This window comes from Stegostoma tigrinum, chromosome 2, assembly GCF_030684315.1.
Source record: "Stegostoma tigrinum isolate sSteTig4 chromosome 2, sSteTig4.hap1, whole genome shotgun sequence".
Taxonomy (NCBI): domain Eukaryota; kingdom Metazoa; phylum Chordata; class Chondrichthyes; order Orectolobiformes; family Stegostomatidae; genus Stegostoma; species Stegostoma tigrinum.
In genome coordinates this window covers 90298281-90312680 of record NC_081355.1, presented here as the reverse complement: position 1 = coordinate 90312680, position 14400 = coordinate 90298281, and the positions used below count along the sequence as shown (strand labels likewise).

The window sequence follows — 14400 nt, the reverse complement described above, 5'->3', positions numbered from 1 at the left end:
TTCCTTTTGGAATTAGTCTAAGCTACTGATCCCATGTGTGGAAGCATGGCCACATGGTCTTCTTCTGAATTTAGGCTTAATTTTGATCAGCATTAAATAAGTTTATTACAAATCACTTCATATGTTAATTGTATCACATCTGAGATACATCATGGTTAACAAAGTGTGGAGCTGGATGAACACAGCAGGCCAAGCAGCATCTTAAGAGTACAAAAGCTGACGTTTCGGGCCTAGATCCTTCGTCACTGTACTCCTAAGATGGTGCTTGGCCTGCTGTGTTCATCCAGCTCCACACTTTGTCATCTCGGATTCTCCAGCATCTGCAGTTCCCATTATCTTTGAGATACATCATGGTGTCCTGCAAGACATCAAGTTCAACTTATAAGTTTTTTTGTTTTCTTACATGGAGTGTTGGAAAAAAAAACATTTGTTGCCCATTCACAAATGCCTCCGAACTAATTGCCGTTACAGAGGGCAGTTAAAAGTAAACTACATTTCTGTGGAACTGGACTTACAAGTGGTGTTCTGCCAGTCTCATGCACTTCTCTGTCAGTTTCATTCTCTTTAACCAAGATCTTGTTTTTGCAGACATTGGAGTAACTTTCACCCCAATGTCAATTTGAAAATTAGTTGTATGACCATTAACCTGTCGGTCACTATTAAACCAGACGAATTGCCTATCACATGAAGAAAGATTGATTCATATTTCCAATCAGCCAGATCTGGAAAAGATGGCAGATTTCCTTACCCAGAAACTAAATGGGCTTTTATTACAATCAGTAATGATTACATGGTTACTATTACGTGAGATATTCTAAATTCCAGATTTTATTGAGTTCAAGTTTCACCACCTGCAAGGTGGAATTCAAATCAATATCTCCAGAGCACCAGGGATCTGGATTACCGGTCTGATGACATTACCACAGTACTTTATTCCTGCACAGCATTGATAACAAACACAGCACCAGAGTTTAGCTCCTCCCTGGGACAGTCCCTTAGATCCTGACAAGTAGATCAGCTGTGATGTCATTTAACCCTTTCAGTAACTAAATGTCTTTTGCAACCTGCTCTCCACAAGCTTTTCCCAGTTGTTAAATTCTTTGTCCAATTGTTTCAAATAAGTATAACAGATTTATCATCACCCTTCCTCCACCAAATCTCTGACATTACGAGTGACAGATGACTTGAGATAATGGGAAATGGTCAGTCCTAAAAGCAAGGGGCTCACCTTTGTCCCCCTCCACCCACACATCAACGAATACCAGTCACGTTTGGACATAGAGCAGTTTTTCCATCGCCCTCGCCTCCACGCTTACTTCTTTAACCAGGAGCCTAACACTCCCTCCACTGACCCCTTCACCCACCTCCAATACAAGCCCTCCTCCTGGACACCACCCCCAGGCCTCCTACCCTCCCTTGACCTCTTCATCTTCAACTGCCGTCGAGACATTAACCGCCTCAACCTCTCACCCATTCGAACCTCTCCCCCGCAGAACAGGCAGCCCTCCGCTCCAACTCCAACCTCATCATCAAACCCGCAGACAAGGGAGGCGCAGTTGTAGTATGGCGCACTGACCTCTACATCGCCAAGGCCAAACGCCAACTCACGGATACCTCCTCCTACCACCCACTTAATCATGACCCCACCCCCGAGCACCAAACCGTCATCTCCAATACCATCCATGAACTCATCACCTCAGGTGACTTCCCACCCACAGCCTCCAACCTTATTGTTCCCCAACCCCCCACGGCCCGTATCTATCTCCTTCCCAAAATCCACAAACCTGCCTGCCCTGGCCAACCTATTGTCTCCGCCTGCTCCTGCCCCACCAAACTCATCTCCACCTATCTGGGCTCCATTTTCTCCCCCTTGGTCCAGGAACTCCCCACCTATGTCTGTGACACCACCCACGCCCTTCACCTCCTCCAGAACTTCCAATTCCACAGCCCCCAACACCTCATTTTCATCATGGACGTCCAGTCCCTATACACTTGCATTCCTCATGCAGATGGCCTTAAGGCCCTCCACTTCTTCCTGTCCTGCAGGCCTAACCAGTCCCCCTCCACCGACACCCTCCTCCACCTATCTGAACTCGTCCTCACCCTCAACAACTTCTCTTTCGATTCCTTCCACTTCCTACAGACAAAGGGGGTGGCCATGGGTACCCCCATGGGCCCAAGCTATGCCTGCCTCTTTGTAGGTTACGTGGAACAGTCCCTCTTCCGCACCTACACTGGCCCCAAACTCCACCTCTTCCTCCATTACATTGATTACTGTATTGGCGCCGCCTCTTGCTCCCGAGAGGAGCTCAAACAGTTCATCCACTTCACCAACACCTTCCATCCCAACCTCAAGTTCACCTGGACCATCTCCAACACATCCCTCACCTTCCTGGACCTCTCAGTCTCCACCTCAGGCAACCAGCTAGAAACTGATGTCCACTTCAAGCCCACCGACTCCCACAGCTACCTAGAATACACATCCTCCCGCCCACCCCCCTGCAAAAACTCCATCCCCTATTCCCAATTCCTTCGCCTCCGCCGCATCTGCTCCCAGGATGAGGCATTCCACTCACGCACATCCCAGATATCCGCGTTCTACAAGGACCGCAACATTCCCCCCGCAGTGGTCGAGAACGCCCTTGACCGTGTCTCCTGCATTTCCCACAACACATCCCTCACACCCTGCCCTCGCAATAACCACCCCAAGAGAATCCCCCTCGTTCTCACATACCACCCCACCAACCTCCGGATACAACGCATCATCCTCCGACACTTCCGCCACCTACAATCCGACCCCACCACCCAAGACATTTTTCCATCCCCACGCTTGTCTGCTTTCCGGAGAGACCACTCTCTCCGTGACTCCCTTGTCCGCTCCACACTCCCCTCCAACCCCACCACACCCAGCACCTTCCCCTGCAACCACAGGAAGTGCTACACTTTCCCCCACACCTCCTCTCTCACCCCCATCCCAGGCCCCAAGATGACTTTCCACATTAAGCAGATGTTCACCTGCACATCTGCCAATGTCGTATACTGTATCCACTGTACCCGTTACAGCTTCATCTACATTGGGGAAACCAAGCGGAGGCTTGGGGACCACTTTGCAGAACACCTCCACTTGGTTCCGAATAAACAACTGCACCTCCCAGTCGCGAACCATTTTAACTCCCCCTCCCATTCCTTAGATGACATCTCCATTCTGGGCCTCCTGCAGTGCCACAATGAGCCACCCGCACGTTGCAGGAACAGCAACTCATATTCCGCTTGGGAACCCTGCAGCCCAATGGTATCAATGTGGACTTCACAAGCTTCAAAATCTCCCCCTCCCCCACTGCATCCCAAAACCAGCCCAGCTCGTCCCCACCTCCCTAACCTGGTCTTCCTTTCACCTATCCCCTCCTCGCACCTCAAGCCGCACCTCCATTTCCCACCTACCAGCCTCATCCCGCCTCCTTGACCTGTCCGACCTCCCCGGGCTGACCTATTCCCTCCCCACCTATACTCTCCTCTCCACCTATCTTCTCCTCTATCCATCTTCGCCTCCCCCTCTCTCCCTATTTATTTCAGAACCCTCTCCCCATCCCCCTCTCTGATGAAGGGTCTAGGCCCAAAACGTCAGCTTTTGTGCTCCTGAAATGCTGCTTGGCCTGCTGTGTTCATCAGCTCCACACTTTGTTATCTATGACAGATGACATGGTTGGCTTGGGTTGAAAGACTGCAACCTGAGGGCAAAATATTTTGGGACAATTCATCGCCACTTGGGAACCCTGGTGGATCTTTGATTTCCCAGATGCTGCTTGCTGAGGATGTCTTCTGGCATTGATGTTGCTGTTGAAGATCTGTATTCATTGTAGAGACTTTAATTTCTGCGAATCACATCCAAAGTAGTTGTGTTTTCGAAAAAATGTAATCTTCTTCTTTTGTTGCAGTAATGATGTATGTTTGTATGTGATCCTTCCATTCTGCGTCACATTCTTTTGGATCACATGAGGTTCAATCATAGACAGAGAGTAAAGTTGTTTTGGCTTCTTCCAATGAATTGGATGCATCAAGAGTCTCCTAGTAACTCCTGGTGGTTTCAGTGTCAAGGTGATCAAATGAACAGATTTTGAAGATTTATCTGTGACTGAAAGACAATTAAACAATTCCTTCAAACTTGAGAACTTAGCAGTATTTTCTGATGACTCAGTTGTCATCACTAACTTGTCACACGCTGACATAATTAATTTGGAGTGATCTATCTTTCCTTGTGTGTTCAATCTAAGGCTGACCGCCTTGCGGGCCTCCCATGAATTTGCTCGATGTACAACAAGATCTGATCAGGATAACCATTATCCTGCAGGATGGCTTTGATGTGCCTTCTTTTAACGTAAGTTTGCAAAGTGAGTGTTTCAGGCTCTGTCTATGATGTTCACGATAAGGCTAATCTTATAGTGCATGGAACTGGAGGAATTTCAATCTGCATACTGACCACCGGTGGTAGCTTTGTATTAGAAAATAGTAGACAACACCATGGCTGTTTCTCAACTAGGGCATCAAAGACAAGTTATGTTATTTTTAATTTCCTGAACAAGGTGTGTCTGCAAGGTTTCAAAAGTGACCTTGAGTAATTAGTAAGTTGACCACACCAGCCAGAATATCAAAGCACTAGGCTCCAGAATGCTCCACAATTTATCCTGTTGCCTTTAAAAATATGTTTTTTTAAAAATTTCTGGATATCAATCCCTGCAGGGAAATCTGTGGAATGTATGTTGAAGATATTTGGAGGGATCAACACTTACTCTAGTATATGACTAACAATGAATGATAACCAATTGTTGCATTTTTATTGAATAAGTTCTGTCTTGAAAATAAGCCAATAATTGCATTTATTAAGAAACTTAGTTGATAGATCTTATAGCATAGAAACTGATATGGGTAATGCATTTAACTGGTCATCTTAGTAACTGAGAAAAGAATTTGTATTGTGTGTTGTGACCTGCGGAGTAGTGAGACAAGTGCAATTTGTATTCCTTCAGTCTCAGAGGTAGGAATATGTGCTGATAATCACACAATGTTTAGAACCATTTGTCACTTATTATACAATGAAGCAGCTTACGTTCATGTGCGGAAAGTCCTGGACATTATCCAGGTTTTGTCTGGTAAATGGCAAGAAATGTCCATACCACAGAAATGCCAGGCAATAACTCTCTTAAACAAGAGAGAATCTAACCATTTCCTCTCGATGATCATTGGCATTCCCATTTTTGAATCTTCTACTATCAACACCCTGGGAATTACCATCGGCTAGAAACTGAACTGGATAGGCAGGCAATATACCGCATTCCACATTCACTCCCTTCACCACTGGCACATAGTAGCATCAGTGTACAGGATGCACAAAAGTCACTTGCACACCTTGCAAACCTTTAATTTTCAGCACCCAGAAGGACAAGGGCAGCAGCTACATGCACACAACTACTTCCAAGTTACCTTCCAAGCCACACATCCTGACTTGGAAATTTATCATCGTTCCTTCACTGCTGCTACATCAAGATCCAGTAATGCCCAAAACTCATGAATGAATTTTATAAAAAGCCCATTTGAATGTCGTCTAGGTCTTCCCGCATTTGAACATGGACTATTTCAGTGTCTGAGGGGTCATGAATGATGCTGAACATTGGGCAATCATTGGCAAAAATCCCCATGTCCACTTCTGTCCATATGAACAGAGGGAAGTTGGTTGAAGCAGCTGAAGGTGCTTGGGCCAAAGACACTACGCTGAGGATCTACTGCAGAGATGTCCTGGAACTGTGATGACTGACCTCTAACATCCATGATCATTTTCCTGTGTACCAGGTATGACACCAACCAGCAGAATGTTTACTCCTGATTCCCATTATCTCCAATTTTTGATAGGGCTCCTCAATGCAGAATCTCCATCAAAAATATTCACTGTTAATTAATGTCATTCCACCATCCATGGAAAAGCCCAGAGGAAGCGAGATTCCTGCATTTTCCACAGGTGAGCCACATGTTTAATAAGGCATCATAATAAGCCATACATTTTAGCCATTTTGAAACACTGTTGCACATAGTCATATCATATTTCATCATGATTTCAGAATTATCCTTGTTTATTTTTCTTTACTGCGTTAGATTTCCAGTACTTTGCAATGCATTTATGATGTCAGAATGGGTTACATCAAATATTGAAAACCTTCCTCAAATGCATTCTTTAAAAATATTGTTCAAGTGTGTATGCATGATGAATTGATTACTTCAAACATTAATTTTCAGACATAAATAGGTTTAAAAGAAGGAGTACAACACAGTTCCAAATCTTCAGACCATTTCTGTCCACATTGCAGCATAGGCTCATGAGATTCTTGGAAAAAAAAGTTACTGTAAATTGATTACAGTAAGATTGCTGTAAATTATATCAATAAATAACACACAACTTCAGAAACGTCTTCACATATATTTCGGTAGGAAGTTTAAAGACAATGTGACTTTATGCATAATGCCTCTGTATTTCTGATTATGCCACGCATATTCATGTTCTCTTTTGTTGAAGGGAATTTGAATTGTATTTGTTTTAGGCTTTCACTGCTATTAAAGTCTGATCCAAATATGTATTTTAGGTTTGATCGAGCAAAACATGATACTGTTTAAGGTATACGATGACTTTAGTTAATTATATTTATTCCACCTCCACACCCACACATCACCAGTCATGGTGCTTTTATTCAATTGCTTTAATTTGTTGCTGCATGTTAGCATTAGAATTTGCAAACATATTAATACTGGCCAAAGTAACCTAATATTTTTTACATTTGATACAGTTGCAATTTGTAAGCAACATGAAAATTCAAGAAGCCATGAAACAACTTACTGGTTACCATTGTTATCCCAATAGGAAGCCATTGTGATGAAATAGGTAGCGTTCCTGTCTCTGAGTTAAAAGCTTCAGGTCCAGGTCTTTCTCCAGGACTTGATGACTATAGAAAGTGCATTCATAATTTGGCCAAGCAGGTTGATTTTTCCCGTAAATCTTTCCAATATGTCTATCGAAGGTAAAAGCAAGAGACTTTCTGCTTGATGTGAAATGATGCTCCTCAAGCTATAGTATCTGATGACAAGATCGCGATGATGTGTAAGACAGCATCACAGGACAACTGTTTGAATAACAACATCTAGAGTGGGACACGAAGGGACAGAACGTACAAACATAGAAACCATAATAAATAGGTTCAAAAGGGGAAAAAATGGGAGAAGACAAAGTTAATGACTCTTTACTTGAATGTACACAGTATTCAGAACAGAGTAGATGAATTAATGGTACAAATACAGGTGAACTGGTATGATCTTATAGACACTATGGAGATATGGTCACAAGGAAATCAAAGCTCCAAACTAAATATTCAGGGGTATGTGACTTTTTGACTGCACAGGCAGGAAGGAAAGGGTGGTGGTGTGGCTTTGTTAGCACAAGATGGATTAAGTACAATAGCAAGAAATGATCTTGAATTGCCATATTGAATAAGATGTAGAAACCATATGTGTGGAGGTAAGAAATGAAAAGGGAGAAAGGGAAGAGAGGAGTAATTTATAGTCTCCCCGAACAGAGCTATATGGTGGGACAGAGAATAAATCAGGAGATAATGAAAGTTTGTAATAATGACAGTACATTAATTATGGGTGACTTTAATCTACATGTAGATTTGCATACTCATATTGGCAGAGGAAGTCATGAGGAAGAATTCATAAAGTGTTTTTGGGGCAGTTTGCCAGAACAATATCTAACAACATCTAACCAGTGATCAGTCTATTTTAGATCTGGTGACGTGTAATGAGGCAGGTTTAATAAATGATCTTAGTGTAAAATATCCCTCAGGAAACAGCGATCATAACATCGTAGAATTTAGCATTCACTTTGAGAGGGAGCAATATGGGTCAGAACCACCTGTTGTAAGCTTAAATAAGGGTAACTACTTAGGACTGAGGGCAAGGCTGACTGAAATGGCCTGGGAAAAGAGGTTAGCAGCAAAGACAGTTGAGGAACATTGACAGACTTTTAAGAAAATAATTCTTGGATCATAGCAAGTTTATAACCCAGTGAGGAAAAGGATTCTAAGAAGAGGATTAGTCAACCATGGATAACCAGGGAAATTAAGCAGACCAACGGATTGAAAGAAAAAAAATACAATGTGACAAAGACTAGTGGTAAGACAGAGGATTGAGAAAATTTTAAAAACCAATAAAATACATCCGAGAAACAAGGGAGAAAATAAACTTTGAGCATAAACTTGCAAATGAGATCAAGACAAACAGCAAAATCTTTAAGTATATTAAACAGAGAAGCCAAAGTGAACATAAACTCATTAAAGTCCACAAGCTGGAGAGATTACAATGAGGATGCAGGAAATATCAGATGAGTTGAATAAGTACTTTGTTTCAGCTTTTACAATAGAAAATACTTACGGCATTCAAAAATTAGTAAATATTCAAGGGGCAGAAGAAGGAGAGGAAATAAATACAATGACTGTACTAGAGAAAAAGTGCTAAGTAAATTAATAGGCCTCAAGACTGATAGGTCACTGGACCATGTGGGGCTTGAGGATATTAAAAGAAGTAACTACAGAGATAATGGATGCACTGGTATTAATCTTCCAGGAATCCTTACAGTCTGGTAACGTCCCGGAGGACTGGAAAACTGCCAATGTAACACTTTTATTTGAAAAGGAAAAAATACAAAAAATAAGTATTTATAGGCTAATTATCTTAATGCCTGTTCTTGGAAAATGTTAGACTTCATTTAAAAAAAATGTAATAGCAGAGCTTTTAGCAACACAACATATGATCAAGTAGAGTCAGCATGCCTGAGAAGTTTAGAGAATTCTTTGAGGAGGTAACAAGCAGGATAGATAAAGTGGAAGCTGTCAATGTAATATGTTTGGATTTTTAGAAATTATTTGATAAGAAACTACACATTAGGCTACTCAACAAGAGAAGAGCCCATGGTGTTGGCATTAGCATTGATTGAGAATTGGCATTTTCAGGATGACAACCTGTAACTAGCGGCATGGGCACAGGGATCACTGCTGGGAGTACAGTCGTTTAAAATATATATTATAACTTGGATGAGGAAATGAATGTCCTGTAGCAAGTTTGAGGAAGACATAAGAAAAGGTGTGGTGGCAAGTGTTGAGGATGAAACAAAGAGTCTGTATTGGAATATAGTCAGGTTAAGTGAGTGGCAAATAGAATATAATGTGGAGACATGCACTTTTGCAGGAAGAATAAAGGAACTGAATAATATTTAAATGGGGAAAAGCTGCAGAAAGCTTAAAAAGGTACAGATACAGGGATTTGCAAGTCCTTGTGCATGTAGCACAAAAAGCTAGAATCCAAGTTCAGTGAGTAATAGGAAATGGAAACGGAATTGGGAATGGAGTATAGATATGGGAAGGCTTTGCAAAAACTGTACAAATTACTAGTCAGACCACAGTTGGAATACCGTGAACGGTTTTGGGGCCCTTGAGGTGAGATTTCTTTTATCATCTGGCTTTGAATCAATATCCAGTCACCACTTCCAAACAGTGCTGAGTTAACTGAAAAGTAAGAACAGGGTTGGACTTGGCTCCGATGCCCCCATATATACAAATAGTCTGTTGAGTAGCTGTTTGTGCCCAACCATAGAAAGTGCCAACAGCGCAAGTTCCAAAAGATATCCAAATATGGATCCCCACACACAGGAAACAAGGAGTGAAAATCAAGTGAATATAGTAGCAGAAATTAGATAGCTGATTTCAGGGATAATTGCTGTGAAGCGCATGAGTGTAGCCACTAATGGTCTTGTGTTGCAGCATAAGAACCTCAGATATGCCCCTGACTTCTAGAAGCAGTGCCTGGCATATTTCACACCTTCACTTCAACTCCATGCCAAAGATTGCTCGAGCTATATTTTGCTACAGGCCAACTTGTGATAAAGGCAGCTGGTGGAGGAATAAAATATCACCACCTTTTTCTAATAATATGTCACCTCAGACAGTCACAAAGATGAGACAACCACAGTCACAACCCAATCACAAGGCAAATGGCTCGAGGGCCATGACCCAGCAGACATCCTCTCGTGCAGCCCCTCCGTATTTAGAATACAAAGACAAAGCCAGCACTCATGTGGCCACGTTTGTGCTGAAAAGGGTCCAAGGTTCGCTGCTGTCCCAGTAAGAAAAGGGACACTGTGAACCTAATTGCTGTGCGCTTTGAGATTGAACTTAGGAAGGAATACCAACAGGAGCTTGTCTGTCAGGGAACATGGGTTGTCCCAGGTAAACTTACAAGTGGAAATTTCTGTGCTTCAAGCAACTGCTAATAATTAAACTAGTATCTACAGTGATAACTGAGCAAATACATTGATATTTTGTATTTTAAGTAAATCAGTCTGGTGTGGACTAAATTTTGATAAAGTTTCATTAGCAAAATCTCAGAATCATAGAATTGTCAAGCACAGGAAGAAATCACTTGGCAAATCATGTCTGTACACGAATAATGCGCCGAATGTATTGTATTCATGTACCTTCGATTCATGGATCAGCATATTCTCCCTTTACAGATAATCATCCAATTCCTTCTTGAAACCTGTGGTTGAACCAACTGCCACTACTCTCTCAGGCAATACATTGTGCATCTCTAGATCTTCACAACTCTACATGAAAATGTTTCTCCTTATGTTTCCAATGTTTGTTTTAACAGTTATAGAGTCATCAGCACAGGAACAGACCCAACAATCCAGCTCATCTGCACCAACCAAACATCCCAATCTGACCTAGTCCCATTTGCCAGCATTTGGCCCATTTCCCTCTAAACCCTTCCTAGTCATACGTCCATCCAGATACCTTTTAAATGTAGACATTGTCATGGTTGGGGAAAAACTGGGAAGGCCTGAACGTGGACTGTAATCCATTGGGGATGATCTGGTTCTGTAGGCAGGTGCTAAGAAAGGTGATGTGGCTGTGGTACCTGGTTTGCTTCAGGACATGGTCGAGCAGTTTCAAGGCCGAAGAGATTACAAGAGAGTTGCAGTGGGAGAGAGATCCACTGAGGTTTTTCCAGAGGGAGGAGGGTAACTTCTTCAGGGTAGGCATCCTTAGAAGAGGCTTCGCAGTTTCAGAGATAGTAGGAATTGCAGATGCTGGAGAATCTGAGATAACAAGGTGTAGAGCTGGATGAACATGGCAGGCCAAGCAGCATCAGAGGAGCAGGAAGGCTGACGTTTCGGACCTAGATACTTCTTCAAGGAGTGAATGGCAGGGCCCAGCACTGATCTTCGTGCATACTGCTGGTCTCTAGTCCTCCAGTCTGAAAATCAATCCTCTACCACCACCCTCTGTTTCCTACCTTTAAACCAATTTTGTATCCAACTGGCTAGCTCCCCCTTGATCCCATGTGATCAAAACTTACTAACCAACAAGTCCATATAGATAACATCTACCAGTCTGCCTTCATCAGTCTCCTTTGTCATCTCTTCAAAAGCTTAATCAAGTTAGTGAGGCATGATTTCCCACACACAAACCCATGTTGACTATCCCTAATCAATCCTTTCCAAATACATCTAAATCCTGTCCCTCAGAATCCCCTCCAATAATGTTCCTACTACTGATGTCAGGCTCACTGGTCTATAGTTCCCTGCCTTTTCCTTACAGCCTTTCTTAAATAGTCACACCACATTAGCCACCTCCCAGTCTTCCAGCACCTCCCCTGTGGCTGTCAATGATGCAAACATCTCAGCAAGAGGGCCTAGCTATTACTTCCCTAGCTACCTTAAATCACTTTTATACCCTTTCATTCTCAATCTTTCCTCAACTGGAAAGTGTCTTCCTATCAGCTTTATCAGACCCCTTGTGATTTTGAGTACTTCCATTAAATATCCCCTCAACCTTCTTTTCTCTAAGGAGACGTCACCTATTCTCCTATCTATCTTCAAAACTGAAATTCCTCAGCCTGGAGCCATTCATGTGAATCTTTTCTGCAATCTCTGTAAGGTCTTTACATAATTCTTAAGGACATAATACTCCAGTTAATGTCAAACTTATGTCTGTGTAATCTTAACATGACATCCTTGCTCTTGTTCTCTAAGCCCCCTGTAATAGAACTTGGTATACTATATATTTTATTAACTGTTTTAATGACCTATACGTGTGTACACAAATACTCTGCCCTGGACTCATGCAGTATCGTAGGCTTTGTCAATAGGGACACAGGGTACAACAGCAAGAAAGTTGTATTGAACTTCAAGAAAACACTGCTTCAGTCTCAGCTGGAGTATTGAATCTAGTTCTGGGCTCCATACATTAGAAAGGACTTGAAGACATTATAGGGAGTTCAGAAAAGATGCACAAAAATGAGTCCACAGATTTTAGTTATGAAGAGAGATTGAAGGAGTTTGGAATTTCTTCCTGACAAAAAAAGAAAGCTGAGAAGAGGGTTGGTAAATGTTTTCAAAATCATGAGAGCTCTGGACAGTGTAGGCAGAGAGCATTTCTTACCATTCATAAAGATTTGAAGTATTTTGGTAAAAGAAGAAAAAAATGACATGAGAAAAATCCTTTTATTTAGCAAGTGGCGAATGTCTAAAATGCTATCTGAGCATGTGGTGGAGACAGATTGAATTGAAACATTCAAAAGGATTCTTAACTGAAAACGAAGAGTGTGCAGGGTGATGGAGACAAGATGATAGAATGGCACTAAATGAATTGCTAATTCAGAGATAACAAAGTGTGAAGCTGGATGAACACAGCAGGCCAAGCAGCATCTCAGGAGCACAAAAGCTGACATTTTGGGCCTAGACCCTACATCAGAGAGGGGGATGGGGAGAGGGTTCTGGAATAAATAGGGAGAGGGGGGAGGCGGACTGAAGATGGAGAGAAAAGAAGATAGGTGGAGAGGAGAGTATAGATGGGGAGGTAGGGAGGGGATAGGTCAGTCCAGGGAAGACGGACAGGTCAAGGAGGTGGGATGAGGTTAGTAGGTAGGAAATGGAGGTGCGGCTTGAGATGGGAGGAAGGGATGGGTGAGAGGAAGAACAGGTTAGGGAGGCAGAGACAGGCTGGGCTGGTTTTGGGATGCAGTGGGGGGAGGGGACAAACTGGACTGGTTGTGGGATGCGGTGGGGGAAGGGGAGATTTTGAAGCTGGTGAAGTCCACATTGATACCGTTGGGCTGCAGGGTTCCCAAGCTTCAAAATCTCCCCTTCCCCCACCGCATCCCAGAACCAGCCCAGTTCGTCTCCTCCCCCCACTGCACCACACAACCAGCCCAACCTGTCTCTGCCTCCCTAACCTGTTCTTCCTCTCACCTATCCCTTCCTCCCATCTCAAGCCACACCTCCATTTCCTACCTACTAACCTCATCCCACCTCCTTGACCTGTCCGTCTTCCCTGGACTGACCTATACCCCTCCCTACCTCCCAACCTATACTCTCCTCTCCACCTATCTTCTTTTCTCTCCATCTTCAGTCCGCCTCCCCCTCTCTCCCTATTTATTCCAGAACCCTCTCCCCATCCCCCTCTCTGATGAAGGGTCTAGGCCCAAAACGTCAGCTTTTGTGCTCCTGAGATGCTGCTTGGCCTGCTGTGTTTATCCAGCTCCACACTTTGTTATCTTGGATTCTCCAGCATCTGCAGTTCCCATTATCGCTAATTCAGAGAGTTGGGCTAGGCTCAATAGGACAATTGGCATCCTTCCTCATGTGTCAACTCTCCTCTGACATATTGACATTTTCTCCTGTGAAGAAAGTGATGCATAATGATCTGCTACCATTAAGGTATTAATTTTGAGGCCAAGTTGACCCCATTTAACAAACACACACTTCTTGCTTTCTGCCTCACCCCAGCCCTCACTCCAATCCTTATTCTTTGCACTTCTGCTTTGAAATATTTAATCAGTGTAGTCTTGTTACAATGGCAGGAAGAGCTAAACCAAACATTTCTTGAAGTGACACTGTCAACTGATCCAACACTTGCAACCAACAGTTTAAAGACTGGCTTTCTGTGTATTTTAGAGATTGATATAAAGTTGGAATCAGATCTAGTGAGTCATTGGGCAAGAGTGGGCTGCAACCATGCCAGGGGCAAAAGATAGTTAGTGTGCCAGCTCACTGGAGGTTGCAGACAGAGATGAATTCTACCGCTTAGGACTTATTAAGACCAGCTGAAGAGGTGTGAATCAATTCCTTTTGTTTTAATCCTCTCTGTTTGCAGGAACAAAGATTGTTTGTTCATTTTAGCATGCAGCTCTATCACACTTCAATTTATATGTCCAAAATTAAGAAGCCAGTTACAAGGAGTGAAAGAAAGATGAATTTTATCACTTATTAACGTCAAGAAAAATAATAAATGTAACATCAAACAC

The 14400-nt window shown here is 42.9% G+C and overlaps 1 long non-coding RNA gene across 1 annotated transcript in view; it reads left to right on the top strand.

The window, feature by feature from the left end:
• The first annotated feature begins 5729 nt into the window (after nucleotides 1-5729).
• Nucleotides 5730-14400, top strand: part of LOC125460447 (uncharacterized) — a 30104-nt gene continuing 21433 nt past the window's right edge. The window contains exon 1 of the long non-coding RNA XR_007249260.1: nucleotides 5730-5844. This is a non-coding gene — a long non-coding RNA (uncharacterized LOC125460447). The remainder of the gene's footprint in view (nucleotides 5845-14400) is intronic.